Raw genomic sequence first — 25191 nt, forward strand, 5'->3', positions numbered from 1 at the left:
CAGTGGCCACTTTATTAGGTACACCTGGTCACCTGCTCGTTAATGCAAATACCTAATCAGCCAATCATGTGGCAGCAACTCAATGCATAAAAGCATGTAGACACGGTCAAGAGGTTCAGTTGTTGCTCAGAGCAAACATCAAAATGGGGAAGGAATGTGAACTAACTGGCATTGACCATGGAATGATTGTTGGTGCCAGAGGGGTGTTTGAGTATCTCAGAAACTGCTGCTCTCCTTGCCATTTTCACACACAACAGTTTTCAGAAAATGGTGTGAAAAACAAAAAAAAAAAATCCGGTGAGCAGCAGTTCTGTGGGTGAAAATGCCTTGTTAATTGGAGAGGTCAATGAGAGGTCCTCTTGTTAATTAGAGGAGAATGGCCTGATAGAGAGCTGACAGGAAGGCAACAGTAACTCAAATAACCACACGTTACAACAGTTGTGTGCAGAAGAGTATCTCTGAATGAGCAACACAAGGTACCTAATAAAGAAACCGCTGAGTATAGCAAGATCCACATTGAAGTAGCAGAGAGCACAGATTGTCATGAAGGCAAAACCCAAGGTAGACATCCTAAAGAGCTACAAAAATTTTGCAGTTCTCCCAAGCATGATCAGGGTCAGAGAAGATATCATCAAATTCCATTTCTCAAATCTACAGCATGAGCTTGCTCAGCTCACTCATCCACAGTAACTGCAAACTCTCTGAATCATAACTCTGTATAGGCCACCTGAAATACTGAAGGTAATTACTGCCTGGCATTTCAGTGGCATAAATTCTACTTGTCATTATTAGCCTTTGCATGAAAATTTTCAGCTTTTTCTTTTCATAGTTATAAGCTTGTTCTTTTCAGTGACACATTGAAAGTGTTTGGATTCTTGTTGAATTACATAGGAATTTTAGGTCCATACATTATGCTTAGAAAGGGCCACTTATAGTTTTCTTCTTCCTTTCTCATCCTCATGTCCTTTCCTACTCTTCTTGTGCAGCCAAGTGGAGCTGGTAAAACTGCTGCCCCACAGCTGCAGCAGTCTGGTTTCAATCCTGATCCCCACTACCGTCTCTGTGGATATGCATGTTTTCTCTACAACCATCTTGTTTGTCCCAATTGCTCTGGATTCCATCCACATCTCGAAGACATGTTAGTAGGTTAATTGGACATTGTGTGCATGTGTAATGTGAGAGCAAGAATCTGGGGGTAGTTGATGGAACTGTGAAGAAATCAGAGTAGGATTAGTATAAGTGGGTGAGTGATAGTTAATTTGCTGAAATGTGCTGTTCTGTGTGAATCAGTTGCTCTATAATCATTGTTATGCAGCATACAATTCAACACAAGGGTTGAATTATATAATACTTTCTGTGGTGTGGATATGGTTTCATCATCATCAGGTGCCATGCCCAGTTTGAGCTTTGACTGCCATGGCCCACCCACTCCTGTTTCGGGTCAAGTGGATCAATTCATTGGTATTCATTGGATATGGGTTACATCTCGAGATTTGCCAGGCATCTCATCCTTGTTTGTGCAAGCCTCTCGCAGAAGTAGGCCAATTGGCCCATTGAGTCTGCTCCACCATTCAATCATGGGCTAATCCAATTCTTCCAGTCATCCTCACTCCCCTGCCTTCTCCCCATACCCCTTGATGCCTTGGCTAATCAAGAACCTGTCTATCTCTGCCTTAAATACACCCAATGACTTGGGTTCCACAGCCGCTTGTGGCAGCAAATTCCACAGATTTACCACCCTCTGACTAAAGTAATTTCTCCGCATCTCTGTTCTAAATGGACATCCTTCAATCCTGAAGTTGAGCCTTTTTGTCCTAGACTCCCCTACCATGGGAAATACCATGGGAATACAAAGAGGACAGGGATAAAATGGAGAAGGTTAGAGGAAGCACAAAAGGAAGATAAAAGATCTGCAGGTAACTAAACATGAAACTTTTTCCATCGATATACTAAAGTAAAACTATTGTTAAAAGTATTATAGGGTAAAAAAAGAAAAGTATACAGAAAAAATGTTATTTGCTTACTGTTATTGTTTGCATAATTTGTTCCTTTTTCTGTACATAGTGTGTTTGACGGTCTTCTTTTTTAATGGATTCTCTTGGGTTTCTTTGATTTGTAGCTGCCTGTAAGGAGATGAATCTCAAGGGTGGGTATAGTATACATAATTTGATAATCAATATACTTTGATAATCAATATACTTTGGCTATGATGATGGGCCAATGGAGAAGATCTTACGTTCTCACTGAATAGAATGAAGGAAAGAGATAGAGATGCAAACTTAAAGGAAAATTGATGAACAAAGCAGCATTTCTATGCTTATGAAACTTGAGGACACTAAAGTAAAGGGGTAAACTCCCTGGTCAGTATACTCTGAAGAAAGGCACTCTTAGCTCCAGAGAATCAAACAACAAATCTTGTATTAGATGACATTTTATGGGAAATGATAAGGAATTTAACCTGGATGGATTAAAATCTAGGATAAATCGACAAAACAGAAAATGATTCTTTCTAGTGGCCAGAGCTTTGATGAAAATCATGACAGCAAAAGGGAGGTCATCAAACAAGGGTAATCATGGGTAAGGACATACCCTGAAGGCAACAGTAGAAAAATAAAGTTTATTAGGGTAAATAGAGAGAAAGTGTAAATAGAGAGAAAGTTATCAGAAAACATTTAGAATAAAAATTTGTCCAACGAAGAAGAATTTCTCTCCACACAGAATGGGTAAAATAAGAATCAGCTAACTAAAAAGGTGGTAGAAACAGATTCCATAAGAAATTTCAAAATGACTTTAGTATGCACTTACAAAGCAATAATTTACAGAATTGTGGGGAAAAGGCTGATGTGTGGAATTAAATTGAAGAGCTACTTCTCTGCTGTGGAGTTCCATAACTGCACCATTTTCTGTTTCAATTTGAAAGGAGTGATTTTCATCTCTTTCCTCAAACATATGTCTCAGAAAAACTAATATCACTGCATTAAGTTGTTATGTGATGTTTGTGGATTCAGCTGTTCCTTTAATCTCCTAAATATTTCAAAAATTAAAAGAGTTTTCATGGCTTTCTTACACAAAATTTCTCAGTGCTCAAACAAATCAGAGTATTCTTTGTTCCTTAAGATCATTTCATAATATTAATGCACTTTGGCAGTTAGCTTTACCATTAAACACATGAAATTAAAAGGTAATGACTTTGCCATGATAATATTTTTTCCTTCACATCTGCTATCATTTTTTTTTGTGAAGCAAATCGACATTAAAGGCCTGTGAAAATATCAAAGATGCTGGATTTTGGTGGCTTCTGGGAGCAATAATACTGACAACTAGACAGATTATCTATATTTCAGTACCTTTTTCCTTCTAAACGACATATGTAGAAGACAAGCAAAGGTAGTCCCATTGTTCTCCTTCATCAGCAAATCAATTTTCAAAAGTGTTGGTTTATCTCAGCTTATAGTACAGCGATGTTATTATAGAGCTGCAAAGTCTATAATCAATTAGAACCATGTATTTCCCAATAAAGGCATCCTGTATCAGGTCAATATCCACTGCATGGGTAGCACAGAGCAAGGAATTAGATCAAAACCTCTTAGATTTATCATTTTTCTTCTAGTCCATGTTTAATTTATTATTCCTGAAGTTGGATATGTGACGAACTAAGGGTAGTATTTACCCTGACCCTGGAATTGTGAAATAATTAGTACAATAGTGCAAAACAGCTGTTTTATGAAGAGTAATTTACTCCTTATACAGGCTCTCAGCAGAATCCCTCATAAATCAAAGTAACCCATGTACATCAAAGTGTTCCTCGCCAGCCCCAGTAGCATCCATCATTCCAATACTAAATTTGTCATGGCAATGCTTGATAAATATAATGCTTTTGATGTACTGATAATGCAGCCATTGCCACTGTGCATGATGGAACTCCCTGGGCACAGTGTAATTATCTAGGGAAAACCCCAAGGAAAGACTGCAGGAATATCACACAGACATCGCAGCCTAAATTGTATTCCAGCATATCCCAAGGCCTTTTGCATTGCAAGTAGTATTTTCATGGTGGAGCTTTATGAGAGATGTCGTAAGTTCTATTTCACTCAGTATTACTGCAGGTTCCTTGGGTTGCTGTAAAATGAGTAATTTGGGTGCATAAGTTAGGATTCGAATTCTCATTTTTGCTTTTAGGTTGCTGCCAGCTTGAGGCAACACAGGATTTCCTATTCTTTTTCATACACTGATGTTATAATAAAAATACAAATCAAGCCCTATTAGTAAGTTTATTTGCTTCATGGGGCTGAAATAATTTCTGAGGAAACATTTTCAAAGACCATACAAATATTGGTAATCACCTTGTTTTTTCTTTCTCTTATTTCTCTCTAATTCTTTTGACTCTCACTTATTTTCATTTTAAACTTTACCTCTACTCCTGTTCTACATAACGTACCTGATATTTCATTTATTTTCAAGAATTTTTCTCAAGGTGATATGTTTTATGAATGTAAGACTACATGCACTACTTCTACAAAACTAACTGAAACTAGTTTACATTTGATGACTTGTTTTATATATACAATACAGAAATAAGCTATTCGTCCTGACCAGTCTATGGGGCTTTAATGATTCCCTCAGACAGGGAACATAAATGCAGATGTTCATTCTGAATTACTTATTGAAGGTCTTGGTGACAATAACATTTTGATAGCCTTTAGGTTAATCTCGTCTCACAATTGGAAATATTCTCTAACTACCCTTTATATCAAACATATCATCACCATTTTTAAGATATGTATTAGGTCACCCCTCAGTTTTTTCTCAAGAGAAACACAATGCAATTGAGTCATCCTTTTCTGACATAAATATATTTGCATTTGCGGGATCAAGTTTGCTGATATTCTCTTCACATTCTGCACTGCCTCCTTGTCTTCTTAATAATAAAGTGACCAGAACAGTATCTTGAGAGTGGAAAAGGTAAGCTCCAGGGAAACTTCTGAACTCTTCAGCTCAGTCAGTCTAGAATCGCTTGTGCTTGGTTCCGTAAAGTGTGGCCTTGTTAACAGAATCAGAGAGGAGTACAACATAGAAGCAGACTACCTGGATCACTTTGTTCACACCAGTCAGAGGGCACCCTTCCATATTCATCCCATTTTCCAGCACTTTTTCCATAGCCTTCTGTATTGAAGCAATTCAAGAACTCAGCCTGTGTCTTAAAATTCTGTCATACTTCATTACTGTCTTAGTCAGTGCAATGCAGGTACTTATCATTCTCTGGGTGAAGAACATTCTCCTCATACCTTCTTTAAATTTGTTCCCTGTTACCCTTAATCTATGTCTTTTAGCTTTATTGGCCTATGATATGGGGGAAGATTTCCTTCAATCTGCTTCTCCATATCTTCATATTTTTATATATCTGAATCATATCTGCACTTAACTTCCTCTGATCCGTGGAAAGCAGACCTAACTTCTCCAGTCTCTCCCAATAACTGTTTATCCCAGATAACACCCTTGTGAATCTCCTCTGCACACTCTCCAGCACAAACACATTTTTCCTATAGCACAGTGACCTGAACTAAGCAGTACCACAGCTAAGTTATGTGCAAGATCTTATAAAGTTGGGGCACAATCTACCTACTTCTGTATTCAGTGCCCCAGCTAATGAAAGGCAGTATCCCAAGTGCCTTCCTAACCTCATTGTCCACCTGTGTTGCTACCTTTTGGATCTATGCATTTGTACACCAAGTCTCATCCATTCCTCAATATTCCCGAAAGCCTTACCATTCAAAGAATTCAACGTTCTGAGATACAATAGGACTTGCGAGTCCTCGTGCAGGATACCCTTAAGGTTAACCTCCAGGTTGAGTCGGTGGTGAAGAAGGTGAATGCAACGTTGGCATTCATTTCCAGAGGAATAGAGTATAGGAGCAGGGTTGTGATATGGAGGCTCTATAAGGTGCTGGTAAGACCTCACTTGGAGTGCTGTGGGCAGTTTTGGTCTCCTTATTTAAGAAAGGATGTGCTGACATTGGAGAGGGTACAGAGAAGATTCACTAGAATGATTCTGGGAATGAAAGGGTTAACATATGAGGAACGTTTGTCTGCTCTTGGACTGTATTCCTTGGAGTTTAGAAGAATGAGGGGGGACCTCACAGAAACATTTCGAATGTTGAAAGGCATGGACAGAGTGGATGTGGCAAAATTGTTTCCCATGATGGGGGAGTCTAGTACGAGAGGGCATGACTTAAGGATTGAAGGGCGCCCTTTCAGAACAAAGATGCGAAGAAATTTTTTTAGCCAGAGGGTAGTGAATCTATGGAATTTGTTGCCACAGGCAGCAGTGGAGCCCAAGTCATTGCGTGTATTTAAGGCAGAGATTGATAGGTATCTGAGTAGCCAGAGCATCAAAGGTTATGGTGAGAAGGCGGGGGAGTGGGACTAAATGGGAGAATGGATCAGCTCATGATAAAATGGCAGAGCAGACTCAATGGGCAGAATGGCCAAATTCTACTCCTTTGTCTTATGGTCTTATTGTCATTCATGGAAACACAGGATACTGGAATATAGAACAAAAAGCAAAGTACAGGAGGAATGCAGCAGGTCAGGTAACATCTATGGAGGCAAACTGATAGTTGATGCTTCATCAAAGCTGTAGATGCAGGTGGTCTCAACCCAAAGCAGCTGATTCTATAGATGATCCTTGACACACTGAGTTCCTCCAGCAGTCTGTTTTACACCCAACTACTTAGATTGTATGTCCTAGCCTCATTAGTACTTCCAAAATGCTTCACCTCACATTTGGTTGAATTAAACTTTATCACCCATTTCACCAATTTATCAATATCTCTCTACAGGCTGACTACCTTCCACACTATCAACACTGATCTTTGTGATTATATTTTTCTCTTCCACACTCAAGGTCCCAACACTGATCCTTGTGGGTCATTGCAAATCTTAGTATCTGATTCAGTTAAATACCAAACTTCATTTTTTTCATTGTGACACCTGCAAAATAAATGTCCTATTTTGCTTCAAGATTATTTATTTTCCCTATCAGGATTGCTACACATGCTAGGTGCTTCTGAGGGCAAAAATAGCAAGATAATACTGTTTAATACATGGCTTAGGAGATGGTGCACGATGGAGGTCTTCAGATCTTTGGATCATTGGGATCTCTTCTGGGGAACATGGTACCTGTACGGACCAGATGATTTGTGCCTAAACTGGAGGGGACTAATACCCTAGTGGGAAGAATTCCTGTACGGGGAGCTGGGGGGTTGATGTTAAGCTAGAGTTGCAAAGTTGCAAGGTGATGGGGAACAGAATGTCAGACGAGAAGTGGAATGGTTCTGGGGAAAGACGTTGTTAAGCCTATATACAAAGTCAGGAATTAATAGATTGAGCATGGTGGAACTAATGTTCTGAGTTGTGTATATTTCAATGCAAGGAGTATTTTAGGAAAGACTATAAGATATCGGAGCAGGTTGGGATGAGGTGTTCTCCAACCTTGGCAACTTACTAGCAAACGTTTCATCACAATGCAAAGGGATATTGTCACTGTGCTGTTGATTGTAAGTGTATCCTTCAAATGCTTGGCCTTTATATACTTTTCAATCAGATGATTGGACATCATTTCGGAAACTCAATTGTGATGAGGGGAGGAAAACTCATCGCTGATTGGCTGTACGGCGAACTTCAGGATTCAACAATTCCGACGCATTTCAAATTATAGTCGGTGACTTTAACCAGGCCTATTTGAAGACAAACCTGCCCAAACCAGCACATAACCTGTTGCACCAGTGGTCACAACACACTACACCACTGCTACACTACAATAAGGAATGCCTACCACACCTTTACCGCATTTTGGCAAGTCAGATCATTTGGCTGTACTCCTACTACCTGCATATACACAGAGCCTAAAACTCAAGGCTCCATAGATCATGAAAACTAAGAAGTGATTGTGGGAGGCAGAGGAATGGTTACAGGGTTGCCATTGAATGCCATTACCTCCTACAAGATTAAATTATTTGGCACAGCAGACCACAGAGCTTCACTTTCAGATGAAATCACTGCCTTCTATGCTCACTTTGACCACCAGAAATCATCACACACCCCATGTCTCCTGATGATCCGTTGGTCTCAGTATCTGAAGATAACGTGCGGGCTGCCTTCAAGAGAGTGAATCCAAGGAAAGTATCTGGTCAGAACAGAGTACCTGGCCAAGTACTGAAGACCGGTGCTGACCAACTAGCTGGTGTGATCATAGATACCTTCAGCCTCTTGCTCTAGAAGTATATGGTACCCAGCTGCTTCAAACAGGCTTCAATCATACTGGTGCCCAAGAAGAGTATGGTAACTTGTCTGAATGACTATTGCCCAGTGGCCCTTACAACCACAATGATAAAGTGTTTTGAGAGACTGGTGATGAAGCATTTCAGCTCCTGTCTGAGAGGCAACTTGAATCCACTCCAATTTGCCTGCCAAAGCAACAGTGGGAAAACCTCCCTGTACATGGACGACGTCACCGTCTTCTGCTCTGATCCGAGGTCAGTTCGCAGGTTGATTGGCACCTGCGAACAGCTCGAGCTAGCGTCGGGGGCCAGGGTCAACCGCATGAAGAGCGAAGCCATGCTCTTTGGCAACTGGCCCGACCGATCCAGCGTCCCCTTCACCATCAGGTCTGACCACGTGAAGGTGTTGGGGATCTGGTTCGGAGGGGCTGAGGCGTGCAACAAGAACTGGCAGGAGCGGACTGCCAAGGTGAAACAGAAACTGGGACTGTGGGGAGGGCGCTCCCTGTCGATAACGGGCAAGAACCTGGTCATCAGGTGTGAGGTGCTCTCAGGGCTGCTGTACTTGGCGCAGGTCTGGCCCGTCCCCCGCTCCTACAGCTCGGAAATCACCCGGGCTGTCTTCAGATTCGTCTGGGGATCCAAGATGGAGCGGGTGAGACGGACCGCCATGCACAAGTGCCTGGACAACGGGGGCAAGAACGTCCCCAATGTCGCCCTCACCCTGATGGCCAGCTTCGTATGTGGCTGCATCAGGTTGTGTGTAGAGCCCAGGTATGTGGGCACCAAGTACCACTATGTGCCCAGGTTCTACTTGTCGCCCTGGCTACGAAGGATGGGTCTGGCCCCACTCCCGCGCAACGCCCCAGTCAGCTGGTCGTTGCCGGCATACCTATCCCACGTAGCAAAGTTCTTCCAGGAGAACGCCTTTGACCACAGGGCCATCAGGCAGTGGTCGGCACGAAGTGTCCTGCAGGCACTGCAGGAGAAGGACGTGATGGACACAGTGGGGTGGTTCCCTGAGCAGACTGTCCAGTTCATCTGGCAAAATGCCTCATCGCCAGATCTCACCAACAGGCACCAAGACCTCGCCTGGCTGGCGGTGAGAGGGGCCCTCCCAGTCAGAGCCCTCCTGTACGCCCGGAACGTCATTTCCGCACCCCACTGCCCACGGGAGGACTGCAGTGAGGAGGAGTCTGTGACCCACCTCTTTGCACACTGCCAGTTCGCAAAGAGGGTGTGGAGGAGGATGGACGGGCTAGTGTCACGTTTCATCCCCAGCAGCTGCGTGACAGAGGACTCTCTGATCTACGGGCTGTTCCCGGGGACGCACACGGAGACCAACATCCGGTGCTGCTGGCAGATCATCAACTCGGTGAAAGACGCTCTTTGGTCAGCCCGAAACTTGATGATCTACCAGCACATGGAGATGTCCGTGGGAGAATGCTGCCGACTGGCACACTCTCGGCTGCAGGAGTACGTGCTGAGGGACGCACTGAAACTTGGTGCAGCCACCGCAAGGGCCCGGTGGGGAAGGACCACAGTATAGGTTTCTCCACCCGTGGGAGTGGGAGGGGTTGGTGGGCGGGGAGTATACCCCTCAACAATGAGATGCTAAGCTGAACTACTGGAGTGCCACTTGGGTGGCTATAAACACGGGTATTTTACTGAGTATAATGGAAACGTATGTAAAGGATGAAAAGTTATTGAGTGGTTTATTGTATATATTTATTTTTGAATAAAGTATATTTTGAAATAATAAAAAAAAAACAAGTCTACAGTGGATACCATCTCATTGGTTCGTCACACAACCCTGGATCATCTGGGCAGCAAAGAAGCGTGCATCAGGATGCTCTTTATCAATTGCAGCTCAGCGTTTAAAATCATCATCCTCTCAAAACTAATCAGTAAACTCCAAGATCAGGGCCTCAATAACCCCTTGTGCAATTGGATGCTGGGTTTCCTCATGTGAAGACCCCAGTCAGTTCAGATCGGCAAACACATCTCCTTCACAATCTCCATCAGCACAGGAACACCACAGGGATGCATGCTTAGCCCCCTGATCTACTTGCTTTACACCTATGACTGTGTGGCTAAGTACAAGTCCAACACTATATTCAAGTTTGCTGATGACACCACTATTGTGGGCTGTATTAAAGGCAGTGATGAATCAGCATACAGGAGGAAGATTGAAAATTTGGCCGAGTGGTGTAATAACAACAACCTCTCACGCAATGTCAGCAAGATCAAGGAACTGATGGTAAACTTCAGAAGAGGAAAACTAGAGGTCCATGAGCCAGTGTTCATCAGAGGATCTGAGATGGAGAAGGTCTGTAATTTGAAATGCCTGGGTGTCCTTATCTCGGAGGACCTGTCCTTTGCCAATCATATAAAATATTATTGCGAAGAAAGCACAACAGTGCTTCTACTTCCTCAGGAGTCTGCGAAGATACGGCATGTCATCAAAACCCTTGGCAAGCTTCCAGTAGTGGAAAGTGTGCCTGCTGACTGCATTACAGCCTGGTATGGGAATACCAATGCCTTTGAGTGAAAAATCCTACTAAAGGTAATGTGTTTAGCACAATCATAATGGGTAGAGCCTTCTCAATCATTGAGTGCATATACATGAAGTGTTGCTATAGAAAAGTAGAATCCATCGTCAAAGATCCCCATCACCTCGACCATGCTTTCTTATCGCTGCTGCTATTACGTAGGGGGTACAAGTATTTCAGAACTCATACCATCAGGTTCAAGAACAGTTACTACCCCTCAACCATCAGGCTCTTGAACAAATGGGGATAACTACACTCATTCTACCTCTGGTGTTCCCTCAACCGATGGTCTCACTTTAAGGACTCTTTATTAGATTAGATTAGATTATGAGAACACACAGTCCTCTTTTACTGTCATGCATTAAGAAATGATACAATGTTCCTCCAGAATGATATCACAGAAACACAAGACAAACCAAGACTAAAAAAACTGACAAAAACCACATAATTATTACATATAGTTACAACAGTGCAAAGCAATACCATAAATTGATAAAGAACAAACCATGGGCACGGTAAAAAAAAAGTCTCAAAGTCTCTCGAAAGTCCCATCATCTCACGCAGACGGTAGAAGGAAGAGAAATTCTCTTCCTGCTATGAGCTTCCAGTGCCGCAAACTTGCCGATGCAGCACCCTGGAAGCACCCGACCACAGCCGACTCTTGAGTCCGTCTGAAAACTTCGAGCCTCCAACCAGCCCTCCGACACCGAGCACCAAGCACCATCTCTGCCGAGCACTTCGACCCAGGCCCCAGCAACAGGCAATAGGCAAAGCCAAGGATTTGGGCCTTCCCCTTCAGAGATCCTCGATCGCACAGTAGCAAAGGCAGCTAAGCAGGCATTTCAGAAGTTTCTCCAGATGCTCCTCCGTGCTTCTCACGTCTGTCTCCATCAAATCAGGATTGTGCATGGTACCTATTTAACAAATACGATATCATTTCAGAGTGGCCGCGCGCGCTGCATCACGCCGCCATCTTCTCCTCCTTACGAGTATGATTTCATACTCGTTATTTATTGCTATTTATTTATATTTTCATTTGCATAGTTTTTTGTTCATTGATCCCATTTACAGTTACTGTTCTATAGATTTGCTAAGTATGCCCGCAGGAAGAAGAACCTCAGGAATTCTCATGAACAACTCTCTCTAGTCTCTACCCATGAAGATTGAGTGGTGCACAAATTTGACTGAGCATCAGTGAAAGTCGAGGTTCAAATGAACACATAGCATGCAAGAGAATTCTTAGAAGTGTGGATATCCAGAAACAATTCTGTAAACAAACATGTAGACCTTGATCCAATCTGTGAGCCAATATTGGCAAAATTCCTGACCACAACACATGAAGTTCACCACAGAACCAATCAGCGACGAGATTTCCTCCCCACATCACGACTGAGTTTCCTACATAACGTCCAATCAGTTGATTGAAAAGTACATAAAGGCCAAACATTTGGAAGGCACACCACAAACAACACTGACCCACTCACAATGGCCGCTTGGATCTTTATGAAGTCGCCTGTCTCATACTCTTCAAGAACTTCATTTGTTTCTTCCTGCCTGTACCTGCTATTTCTTCACCAGGGCATCAATATCTCTGGTAAACTAATGCTCCCTTAACCCGTTAACTTTACCTTTTATTCTGAAAGGCACATATAAGCTTTGTACTCTCAAAATTTCACTTTTGAAGGCCTTGTTACCAAGTACACCTTTGCCAGAAGACAGCCTGTCCTGATCCAAGCTTGCCAGATCCTTTCTGCTAACATCAATATTGGCCTTTCTCCAATTTACAATGTCAACTGGCTGACCCAGACCCACTTTTTTCCATATTTACTTTGAAACCAACAGGCATTATGTTCACAAATGCAAAGTGTTCACCTATACAATTGTCTGTCACCTGCCCTGTCTCATTCCCTAATAGCAGATCAAGTATTGCACATTCTCTCGTTGGGATTTCTGGGTAGTAATTGAAGAAACTTTCCTGAACAGATTTGACAGATTCTATCCCATTTAGTCCTTTTACAGTTTGGGACTCAATATGTAGAAAGTTAAAACCATGTACTATAACTACTTAATACTTTTTGCAACAGTTTGTGATCTCTCTACATGTTTGTTCCTCTAAATCCCGTGTACTGTAATATAGCCTCATTTATGTGGTCATGCCATTCTTATTCCTCATTTCCACCCATATAGCCTTACTAGAAAAGTTCTCCTGTCAGTCCTTACTGAGCACTGTCGTGAAATTTTCCCTGACTAGTAATGCCACCAGTTCCCCTTTAATTCTTCCTGCTGTTGTGTCTAATACAAAGGAATTCCGGAATGTTAAGTTGCCAGTCCTGCCTGTCATGCAACCAAGTCTCACTAATATCTACAATATCATAATACCATGTGTTGATCCATGCCCTGAGCTCATCTGCCTTTCCTACGATACCTTTTACACTGAAATATACGCAACTCAGGATATTAGTCACACCATGCTCAACCTTTTGATTCCTGACTTTGTCTTACCAACATCTGTCTCCACAACTACTCCACTATCTGTCTGGCACTCTGGGTCCCATCCCCCTGCAACTCTCATATAACCCCATCCCCCCCAGCACTAGCAAGCCTTCTCGCTAGGACAGTAGTCCCCCTCCAGTTCAGGTGCAAACCATCTCTTCTGTACAAGTTTCACCTTCCCCGGAAGAGATGCAATGATCCAAAAATCTGACACCAACTCATACACCAACTCTTTAACCATGTGTTAAACTGTATGATCTTCCTGTTTCTGACCTCACTAGCATGTGGCACAGTTAGCAATCCTGACAACACAACTGGAGGTCCCGCACCATTAATATGAGAATGTCTGTCATTCACTTTGGGAACTGGGTTGATGGATTCTTTTTCAGTTCCTGCATTTGGGCTTATTGTTTCTATGTGTAAACATTAATGTGTTTTGTAAGTCCAAGGGAGTGCTATGTGTCCAGACACTGGAGATTAAGGAATGTTGTGTGCTACGAGATAACAAAGAGTGACCATTAAAATGTCTAATTGATTTATGAGGGTATACCAAATGTTGTTAGTAGACACATGATGTGCTTTTTGGTGTAAACAGACTATGCTAATGGATTAGAACAAAAAGTTTGCCCATCTTGTGGTTGCTCTGCACTTGTGGAACTTGTATAAATGAACAAATACGTCATTCATTTTCTGAACTTCACCATGGGCTAGCATAGCGACCAAGAGGTAGCTGCATGAGCGAGTTGGAAACTAGAGTTGCCCTGACAACAGCAACAATCAATTTATCACTAAGAATCGTGAGCCCCAAAAGCTTTGTCTTGGAGAAATCTTTGTGACTTGCTATATAGTACACTGTGAGGTTTATTTATGCTTTCTAATTTATGATAATAAATTAGGCTTAAATTATTTTGTTTGCTTGAACACTTATTACCACATCTCCTGGACACTTGAGTAGTTTGGGTGTGATCATCCCAGCCCATTACACCATGAAATTGGTGTCACAGGTAGATAGGGTCGTAAAGTTTTTGGCACATTGGCTTCATAAATCAACGCATTGATTACAGGTGTTGGGATGTTATGTTGAAGTTGAATAAGACATTGGTGACTGAGTGGGTTTCCTCCAGGTAATCCATTTTCCTCCCACAGTCCAAAGACATACCAGTTGGTAAGTTAACTGGTCATTGTAAATTGTTCCGTGACTAGACCAAGGTTAAATCAGAGGTTGTTGGGGGGGCGCGGCTCAAAGGGCCAGAAGAACCTATCTGGCTCTCAATAGGTAACTAAATAAACTAGCATTCATGAATTAAGGGTGAAAGGTGAAATATTTAAAGGGAACATGGGAGGGGGATCTTCTTCACTCAGAGGGTGGTGAAATTCTGGAATGAGCTGCCAGCAGCTGTGTACATACATCTATTGATGCTGAAGTGGTAGGTGTAGGTTCGATTTCAAGATTTAAGAGAAATTTGGATAGGTACATGGTTGGAAGGGCTATGGAGGGCTATTGTCCAGGTGCAGATCATGGGGGCTGGCCATATTAATAATTTGACACCGATTAGATGGGCCAAAGGGCCTGCTTCTGTACTGTAATGCTCTATGACTCTATTGCTTTTATAATTACTTTGTTTTCTTTCCTATCCCTTCATTTTTTTTATTGGGCACTCCCCTTTTTACTATGTACACAATTTTTGCCTCTTTCTTCACCCTAAATTGTTTCCGTGTGTCTTTATTTATTCTTCACGTTTTGCTTTTCCTTCCTTGTAGTGGAGATTATTTTTCCTGTATTATGTGTTTGCTATTGTTGCTCATCTTTATTTGTTTTGATATTGTTACCTTTATTTCCCCTGAGTTATATTCTCACTCTCTCAAAATCAGATGTCCTACACTTATTAACCTGCTTATCATCATTATCGTGTCTTTCTTTGTTATCACCTTAAAGCACATTTTATACTAGGATCTCCACTGTATAGATATCCCTCTGCTTTTGCTTTCCTTATCTGTTCTGATTTATTCTTCATTACTGGATCCAATAGCAAACATTCCTTTGCTGGGATTTTACATACTCGTAATGCCCTGGTTAAGAACATGTTTTATTGTATTACTACTGGTTGTGCTGTTAAGTATTTTATTTTCTGCAACTTTTCTGTAAAACTGAGAGTCTTCTGTTATTTAATCTTCACAGTTCAGCATTTTGGTTTCTGCTAAGATAAGGAGCCTTTTGCTCAGCTTAGGACTGTTGCGTCAGCCAATCGGGTTTGTCTTCATATCGTTCTGTCCAGTGGGATGCCATGGAACATTCAAGAGAGTTTGGCAGCATGACATTGCTAGGAGACGGTGGGTTGGCTTTGGATCTTTTGTTGGCAGGAGTTGGAGGCAGAAGGAGGTGTGGAGAAGAGCACAAGGGAAGATGTTGCCAAATCCCCGTCTGAAGGGGAGACCCTGTTGTAAGAAGTGCTTTGTGCGGATGAATGATTCCAAGGAGGAAGTGCCAATACTCCTGAGTTAGCTAGTTCATTTGTAATGGTCTTCGAGGGAACTTTGAACTGTAGCTGGTGATGTGGATTCAGTGCCGTGAGTAATTAAGGGGAAGCACCCAACTATCCAGAAATGAGTTCCAGCATTTATGTGCACATTTCGACTGGTTTAACTGTAATGGGTCCTTTTCTTTTTCTGTGAACTGTTTGTTGAAGTTGGAATCTCTAAATGTACTTCCACTTTAATTTTATGCTGGTGTACGTACTGGTTTTTTTCATTCATTTGCAGGATGTGGGCACCACCAGCTAAGCCAGCATTTATTGCCCATCCCTAGTTGCCCTTGAGAAGGTGATGATGAGCTGTATTCTTGTACCACTGCAGTCCAGAGGTGCAGGTACATCCACAGTGCCGTTAGGGTGGGAATTCCATGATTTTGACCCAGCGACAATGAAGGAACAGCGATATGTTTCCAAGTCAGGATTCTGAGTGACTTGGAGGGTGATTTTCACATGGTGGTGTTCCCAGGTATCTGCTGTTCTCATCCTCCTGGGGTGGTGGTTGTGAGACTGGAAGGTGCTGCCTTAGGAACTTTGGTGTGCTGTCTACACTGCTGCAACTGTTCGCCAATGGTGGAGGGATTGGGTACTTGTGGAAGGAGTACCAGTCAAGTGGGCTGCCTTGTAATGGATGGTGTCAAGCTTCTTGAGTGTTGATGGAGGCAAGTGGCGAGCATTCCATTACACTCCTGACCTGGACCTTGTAGATGGTGGACAGGCTTTGGGAAGTCAGGAGGCGAATTACACGCTGCTAGATTCTTAGCCTTTGACCTGCTCTGGTAGCCAATCGGTTTATATGGCTGGACCATTTCAGCTTCCTGTCAATGGACGTTGATAGTAGAGATAACATTGCATGGGGCAGCATTTACACAGCATTCACCATAATTTCCATTCTCTCATCAGAACACTCCTCCCTTCCTGAATCATACCAGCTTTAGATGTGAGTTGCTTGTTGAAGGTGGCCTTCTCACCATTACCTGTGCAATGCTGAGCTATGCAGCTGTTAGCCGGAGTTAGCTAATGAGCCTGGTTTATTACAAGCCACGGTGAGAGGGTTATATACTGAATTAGAAAAGGACACTCTTCACATTGGGGAAACATTATCTTTTTATTCTATTGGGCCAATTAGCATTGCAGTAGCTGAAATTCCCATAGATTATTATTCTTGCTATTTTACTAATTTAATTAATTTGTGTGTGTGCTTCTTCCTGCATTTCTTGACCTGAATGCTATGCCTATTAGTGTAGTTGATTCTATATTATGTTTTATTTTGATCTGCATGGACTCTATCTTTCTTTCAATTGTGTGCCTTATTTCTACTGTCATTATGCTATCTCCAATAAGTAACACCATTCTACTTCTCCATTTTTCATGTCTACATTGTACTGAAATATATTATACCCTCTAGTGTTTAATTCCCAGTCATCATGTCTCAGTTTTTCCTATTGTATCTAATTCCTCCCAATATATGGTTGTCTCCAGAACTCCTGTTTTATTATGAATGATGCGTGCTTTGCTACAGAGGCATTGAACTCATCTTTATTAAGGCTTTTATTTCCAATTTTATGGTTCATCATCAATCATCCTTGTAGAAATCGCTGCTCTGACAATTTGCTACCTTGCTATAAATGCTCTTTCTTACTTTAATCTTCCCTGTGCTCCTTTTTCCTTTAGTTAAGACCAGTAAAGTTTCTTATAGATACTTCCCCTTATCTTATTAGTTTAAAGACTTTACCATTTCTTGATTTACCCTTGACTCCAGTACATAGGTTCTATCCTGAATGAGTTGGACTCCATCTCATCAGAAGAACTTCTTCAAGTTCCAGTACCAGTATTGGTGTCTTGTGACTAGGAACTCTTTTTTTTTACATCAACTGCTTAGCCACATAATAATTCAACTGATCTGCCCTGTCTACATGAATTTGCATATAGTTCAGGATCAAACCTAGACAATATTATACTTGAGTAATATATGGTAATCTGCCTCAATGACTATTGTTCAGTCGCACTTACACCCCATGTGATGAAGTACTTTGAGAGGTTGGTGATGAAAGATCTCAACTCCTGCATACAGTCAAAGTTCAAAGTTCAAAGGTTCAAAGTAAAATTTATTATCAGAATACATACAACCCTGAGATTCTTTTTCCTCCGGGCATGCTTAGCAAATCTATAGAACAGTAATTATAAACAAGATCAATGAACAACAAACTGTGCAAATGCAAATATAAATAAATAGCAATAAATAACAAGTATGAAATAATATGAAATGAAAGAGCATGAAATAACAAGATTAAAGCAAGACCATCAGTTGTGGAAACGCCAGAAATAAAGAGTGTAGTTGTCCCCTTTTGTTTAAAAGCCTGATGGTTGAGGGGTAGTAACTATTTTTGAACCTGGTGTTGCAAGTCTAAGGTACTTGTACTTCTACCAACACAAACAAGAGAAAATCTGCAAATGATGGAAATCTGAACAACACACACAAAATACTGGAGGAACTCAGCAGGCCAGGCAACATTTTTTCCATACTCTTTTCCATAGATGCTCCCCGGCCTGCTGAGTTCCTCCAGCATTTTGTGTGTGTTGTACCTTCTATCTGATGGCCAGAGTGCTAAGGATCATTGATCCTTCGCACCATTTTCTACAGCACCATTTCAATGTAGATGTCCTTAATGGTTGGGAGGGCTTTACCCGTGATGTACTGGGCTGAATCCATTACATTTAGTGGGATTTTCCACTCAAAGGCATTAGTGTTTCCATACCAGGCCATAATGCAGCCAGTCAGCACACTTTCCACCACGCATCTATAGAAGTTTGTCAAGATTTTTCATGACATGCTAAACCTCTGCAGACTCCTGTGAAAATAGAGGCACTGTCATGCTTTCTTTGCAATTATAATTGCGTGCGCAGCCCTCCCGTGAAAAATGATATCGTATCCGTTAAATAGGGGCCATGGACAATTCTGATTTGATGGAGATGGACGTGAAAGCACGGAGGAACATCTGGAAACATTTCTGAAATGCTCGTTCACTGCTGTCATTACTACGCGTTCGGGAATCTTTCGGAGGGAAGGCCTCAAAATCCCCGGCTTTGCCTGCTGTTGCCGACCGGGTTAGAGGTCGAAACACTTGGATAGAGATGGCACTCAGTACTCGGTGTCAGAGAGCTGATCAGAGCTCTAAGTTTTCGGATGACTCAGAGTCGGACCGTGGTCGGGTATAGCAGGGAGAGTTTTTCTTCCTTCTTCCGTCTGCGTGAGATGTGGGACATTGGAGAGACTTTGAACTTTTACTGTGCTCATGGACTTCTTCATCAAGTTATGGTATTGTTGCACTGTTGTAACTATATGTTATAATTATGTGGTTTTGTTAGTTTTTTTCAGTCTTGGTCTGTCCTGTGTTTTTGTGATATCACACCGGAGGAAATATTATGTCATTTCTTAATGCATGCATTACTAAATGACAATAAAAGAGGACTGCGTGTCTTCATAATCTAATTATATTCATGTGATTAGTCCAGGACAGGTCCTCTGAGATAGTGACATCCAGGGATTTCAAGCTACTGACCCTCTCCACCTCTGATCCTTCGATGATTACTGGGTCATGAACCTCTGCTTTCCCTCTTCTGGCCTACAATCAGTTCCTTGGTCTAGCTGACACTGAGTGAGATGTTGCTGTTACTACACCACTCAGCCAAATTCTTAATATCCCTCCTGTATGTTGATCCGTCACCCTCTTTGATACGGTCCACAACAGTGGTGTCATCAGCAAACTTGTATATGGTGTTGGAGCTGTACTTAGCCATACATTCATACGTGTAAAGTGAGTAGAGCAGGGCGCTAAGCACAACTCCCTGTGGTACTCCTGTGCTGATGGAGATTGTGGACCAGTCACAACAGGTACATAGCAGTTGCTATTTCATTGGCTCTTTACTCAATCCTAGAACATCTGGACGGTGGGGATGCATACATCAGAATGCTCTTCATTGACTACAGCTTGGCATTGAATACTATCATCCCCTCAAAGCTAATTAATAAGCTTCAAGTCCTGGGCCTCAATACTTCCTTGTGAAACTGGATTATCAATTTCCTCACTTGCAGACCCCAGTCAGTTTGACAAAAACATCTCCACAATCTCCTTCACACAGGTGTACGGCAAAGATGCATGCTTAGCCCCCTGCTCAACTCAGTTTTTACTTATGACTGTGAGGTGATGCACAGCTCCAGTACCATATTTAAGTTTGCTGACGACACCACTGTCGTTGGCTGAATCAAAGGTGGTGATGAATCGCATATAGGAGGGAGACTGATAACCTGGCTGTGTTGGTGCCACAACAACAAACTTTAACTTAATATTGGCAAGACCAACGTGATGGTTATTGACTTCAGGCAGAGGAAACTAAAGGTTCATCAGCCGGTCCTCATTTAAATTCCTTGGTGTTATCATTTCAAAGGGCTTGTCCTTGGACCAGAACATAATGCCATTATGAAGAAAGCACGACAGTGCCTCTACGTTGTTAGATTTTTTTTTTGTAGAAGAGTACAGCACAGAAGGCGCCCCTTCAGTCCTGATCAATAAGCTATGGAACCTGGGTCTCCGTACCTCCCTCTGCAACTGGATCTTCAACTTTCTAACAGAAGACCAAAATCTGTGCAGATTGGGATTAATAATTCCTCCCCATTGACAATCAACACTGGCACACCTCAGGGATGTGTGCTTAACCCACTGTTCTACTCTCTCTATATACGCATGATACACATGCTGGTGTGCCTAGGCATAGATCAAATGCCAACTATAAGTTTCCTGATGATGCAACCATGGCTGGCAGAATCTCAGATGGAGACAAGAGGACACACAGGAGTGAGATATATCAGCTAGTTGATGTTGCAGCAACGGCCCTGCACTCAACATCAGTAAGACCAAAGCGCTGACCATGGACTTCAGAAAGGATACAATCGGGGATCACGAACCAATCATCATAGAGGGATCAGAACTGGATAGAATGAGCAATATCAAGTTCCTGATTTTTGAGGATCTAACCCGGGTTCCAACATATTGATGCAGCTATAAAGAAGGCAAGACAGTGGCTATTTTTTTTAGGAGTTTCAGAAGATTTGGTTTGTCACATAAGACATTCAAAGATGTACCATGGAGAGGATTCTGACAGGCTGCATCACTGTCTGGTATGGCGGGGGTGGGGGGGAAGGGAGGTTGCTACTGCACAGGAATGAAAGAAGCGACAGAAAGATGTAAAATTAGTCAGCTCCATTTTGGTTACGAGCCTCTGTAGTATCCAAGACATCTTCAAGGAGATGTGTCTCAGAAAGACGACTTCCATCATTAAGGACCCCCATCAACCAGGACATGGCCTCTTCTCATTTATACCATCAAGATGGAGGTAAAGAAGTCTGAAGACACACAGTCAGCGATTCAGGAACAGCTTCTTCCCCTCTGCCATCTGATTCCTAAATGGACAGTGAGCCCCTTAACTCTACCTCACTTTTATTATTTCTGCTTTTGCACTATTATTAATTTATCTATTTAATACACATAAATATTATATTTACTGTATTATATTTATACGTTATACTTTATTGTCGCCAAACAATTGATACTAAAAGATACAATCATCACAGCGATATTTGAATCTGCGTTTCTCGTTCCCTGAATTACAAATCGATAGTAAATATTAAAAATTTAAATTATAAATCATAATTAGAAAATAGAAAAATGGAAAGTAAGGTAGTGCAAAAGAATGATCACTTATTTACTTATTTATTTTTCTCTATATTATCATGTATTGCATTGTAATGCTGCTGCTAAGTTAACAAGTTTCACAATATATGCCAGTGATATTAAGCCTGACTCTGAGTTTGATTCTGATTCTGAAAACAAAGTGATATTTATTGTTACGTACCCCGTAACTGGGTTGCCAAACCAGCAGAAATGGACCACTTAGTTGGAGTCTGGATTACTGGAACTAAGAAAGTTTTATTAAAGAAATAAGTAACACAGTACTCTAATCGTAAGGATATAAATGCAACAGGTTAGCAATGATAAAACACACATGTACACAGAACTAGGATAATAGGAATCAATCAAGCTCTATCGCAGTCTAGGGGTAAAATGGTCAGTCTCAAGTGACGCAGAGTTCAGTTCAGCTCAGTACAGTTTGCCGCAATCGCTGTTGTGCCGTTGGAGAGACAGAGAGAGAGAGAGCGAATGATGATATGCAAATCGAATTCAGACAGACCTTGATGTTCCTCCGCAGTTAGCTTTCAGGCGAGCCCTTTTTTAATGTCTTCTGAGGTCACCGACTGTGACCCCTCCGTTCTGGATACGATCGTTCTTTCGCGGTGAACCCGGCATCCAGGCAAGGGCGGACACACACACCAGGTTCCCGCCGATCGTACCTTTTCACCCTGTGCGTCTATGGTTGGTCCCGCGTCAGACCTCCAAAAACTCTCACCAACTTGTGGGGGCACACCGCACTTCCAGGGTCTCGTTATCTTGTGATCTTGTGGTGCCTGTCTTGCCTTAGCGAACCTGTTCCTTTTATCCCCCTGCTGGGGTATCGCATGTCCATCAAACTTCAAACAGTTCAGGTTCAAAGCAACCGGTCTGACAATACTCGGATCTGTGTCTCTTTTTGTTAATCTCTCTCATCTCTCATAAACATTTCCGAATGCTGCTCCATTGTCTCACTTATCTTTCTCATTAGCATCAATCTTCTGATAACTTGGCCTTTCGTCACATTATGTACTTTGATAATAAATTTAATTTGAACTTTGAGTCCTCCCAATACACTTCTAGTTGTATCTCTCTAATCCTACCACTATAATTATCCCAGTTAGGAATACAACAAATAGAGCCAATCATTCCCTTCCAACTTTCCTTCCCTTTTTTTTGTAGGCAATATATCTTCTGAAATTCTTTACTACCGTTTTTTTCTTTTTGACGGTAGAGGTTGTAGATTTTGGAGATTTTGTTAGTATATTGTAAATAATAAATTGAAATTAATTTTGTTGAGAAAAAATCTATACTCATGACCTGACAATGATTAAGGTAATGGATATTTATGATAAAGTTTCTTGAGGAGACCCATCACACTCCCAACAACACCCAAACACAAAATTTCGTAATGTCCTATTGCTTCCACATGTCAGGTCCCCACAATTTTTGACATGTTTCTGAGCCACAGTGCCCTGGGTCTGCCATGCAGTCCTGCTGCTTGCCTTCACAGGTAGTGAGAACATTGGACCCATGGGACCTGCTTATCAACTTTCTGTATACTCCCATTATCCAGTTCCATCACAGCCATACCATTCCCTGAGCTGGAGAGATCTCCAGCAGGTTCAGTATATTTGCTCGGGACTGTCTCACCTTCTCTTACATACTGCACAGCAAGCAAACAGTCTCGTTGGAATTTAGAAGATTGAGGGGGGATCTGATTGAAACGTATAAAATCTTAAAGGGATTGGACAGGCTAGATGCAGGAAGATTGTTCCCGATGTTGGGGAAGTCCAGAATGAGGGATCACAGTTTGAGGATAAAGAGGGAGCCTTTTAGGACCGAGATTAGGAAAAACTTCTTCACACAGAGAGTGGTGAATCTGTGGAATTCTCTGCCGCAGAAAACAATTGAGGCCAGTTCATTGGCTATATTTAAGAGGGAGTTAGATATGGCCCTTGTGGCTAAAGGGATCGGGGGTATGGAGGGAAGGCTGGTACAGGGTTCTGAATTGGATGATCAGCCACGATCATACTGAATGGCGGTGCAGGCTCGAAGGGCCAAATGGCCTACTCCTGCACCTATTTTCTATGTTTCTATGTCTGACTTTCATATCTTAAACCATCTTTCCTTTACTTATTCAATCAGATGAAGTCTTTAGGTAAAGAAACTTGACGTGATCCAGGACAAAGCAATCACCTTGTTCAGCATCCAGTTTGTTTCCCTACACATTCAATCCCTTGATCATTGTCGATTCATAACTGAAGAAGGTGTATTTGTGAAAAGCATTTCAACTATTTATTCCGGATGCTGTAAGCCCATAGTCTTTACCACCAAGAAGGATAAAGGCAGTGAACAAATAGGAACACCATCACTTGTGACTTCTCTGTTTAGTCACATACCATCATGACTTAAAAATATATCACATTTAACATTATTCCTAGAAAACCTTACTCAAGAAATCATGGGAGTATTTTCATCACCAATTTCTTTTGCCCACATTAAGACCATGTTCTTCGTTGACCTTGCTTTTTCAGTATCTGTCTTAATGTTTCATATGTGTAGCAATTGTATGTTTCCACTATCATATGAACAAAATTCTGACTCTACCTTGTCTATGCCTCTTATGATGTTATAAATCTCCATCAGGTCACTCTCAGCCTCCTTCACTCCAGAGAAAACAAGCCCAGCTTCTCCATTCTCCCCAGAACTAACGTCTCCAATCCGGGCAATATCTTGGTGAATCTCTACTGCACTCTCTCCAGCGCAAACACATCTTTGTACAATGTGGTAACCAGAACTGCACTCAATACTGCAAGTGTGGGTTTACCAGGATTTTGTAAAGTTGCAACATAACATCAAATTCTTATATTCAATGCCCCAACCTACGAAGGCAAGAATGTCTTTACTAACCATAGAGCTGTGTTGCCACTTTCAGGAAGCTATAGAATTGGAACCCTAGATTGTTCTGTTCATTGGCTCACCATCATCTTCTCAACACATTTTCAGGAAGGGCAATAAATGAATCAGTAAAAATATATTTGCAGTTATAATTAGGTATTTTACTTCATTAAACTGTAAATTAAATGTGCCACATCATAACTTTCTGCTTTTTGGTTAAATCACAGCTCTACATTAGGGAAAATATTCAGTCACAAAAAAAGTATCAACTACTTCATTATGCTAAAACACTTCTTCACTTCACCTAATTTTCCCTATAAACAAGATCACACAGTTCTTATTCTGTAGGAGAACAGCTCTATGCTATTTACTTATGTGTTTGGAAATTTCTCCTGTATTTATTCTTGTTAAAACTACCGAAGTCCCAAGTCAGCTTCTGCTGACAATAGTAGCAAGGTAACAAGTTATAACCAGCTTAATTACAGTTGCTATTTACAAGCATCAGTTCAATTACTGACTAACAATGTGACAGAGCTTCCAAGGTTAAAGATAAATGCTAAATACTAAACAAAATGCCAAATTTTAATTCCAGTTACGAAATGAACTTCAATTCATTTAAAAATTCCTCACTCAGTAAATTCCATGTTTTGTGCCCTTTGGAAGTAAGGCTCTATGAAACCGACTCCGTGTTATCCATCAAGGATATTATAGG

The sequence above is a fragment of the Mobula birostris genome, chromosome 9 (assembly GCF_030028105.1).
Source record: "Mobula birostris isolate sMobBir1 chromosome 9, sMobBir1.hap1, whole genome shotgun sequence".
Taxonomy (NCBI): domain Eukaryota; kingdom Metazoa; phylum Chordata; class Chondrichthyes; order Myliobatiformes; family Myliobatidae; genus Mobula; species Mobula birostris.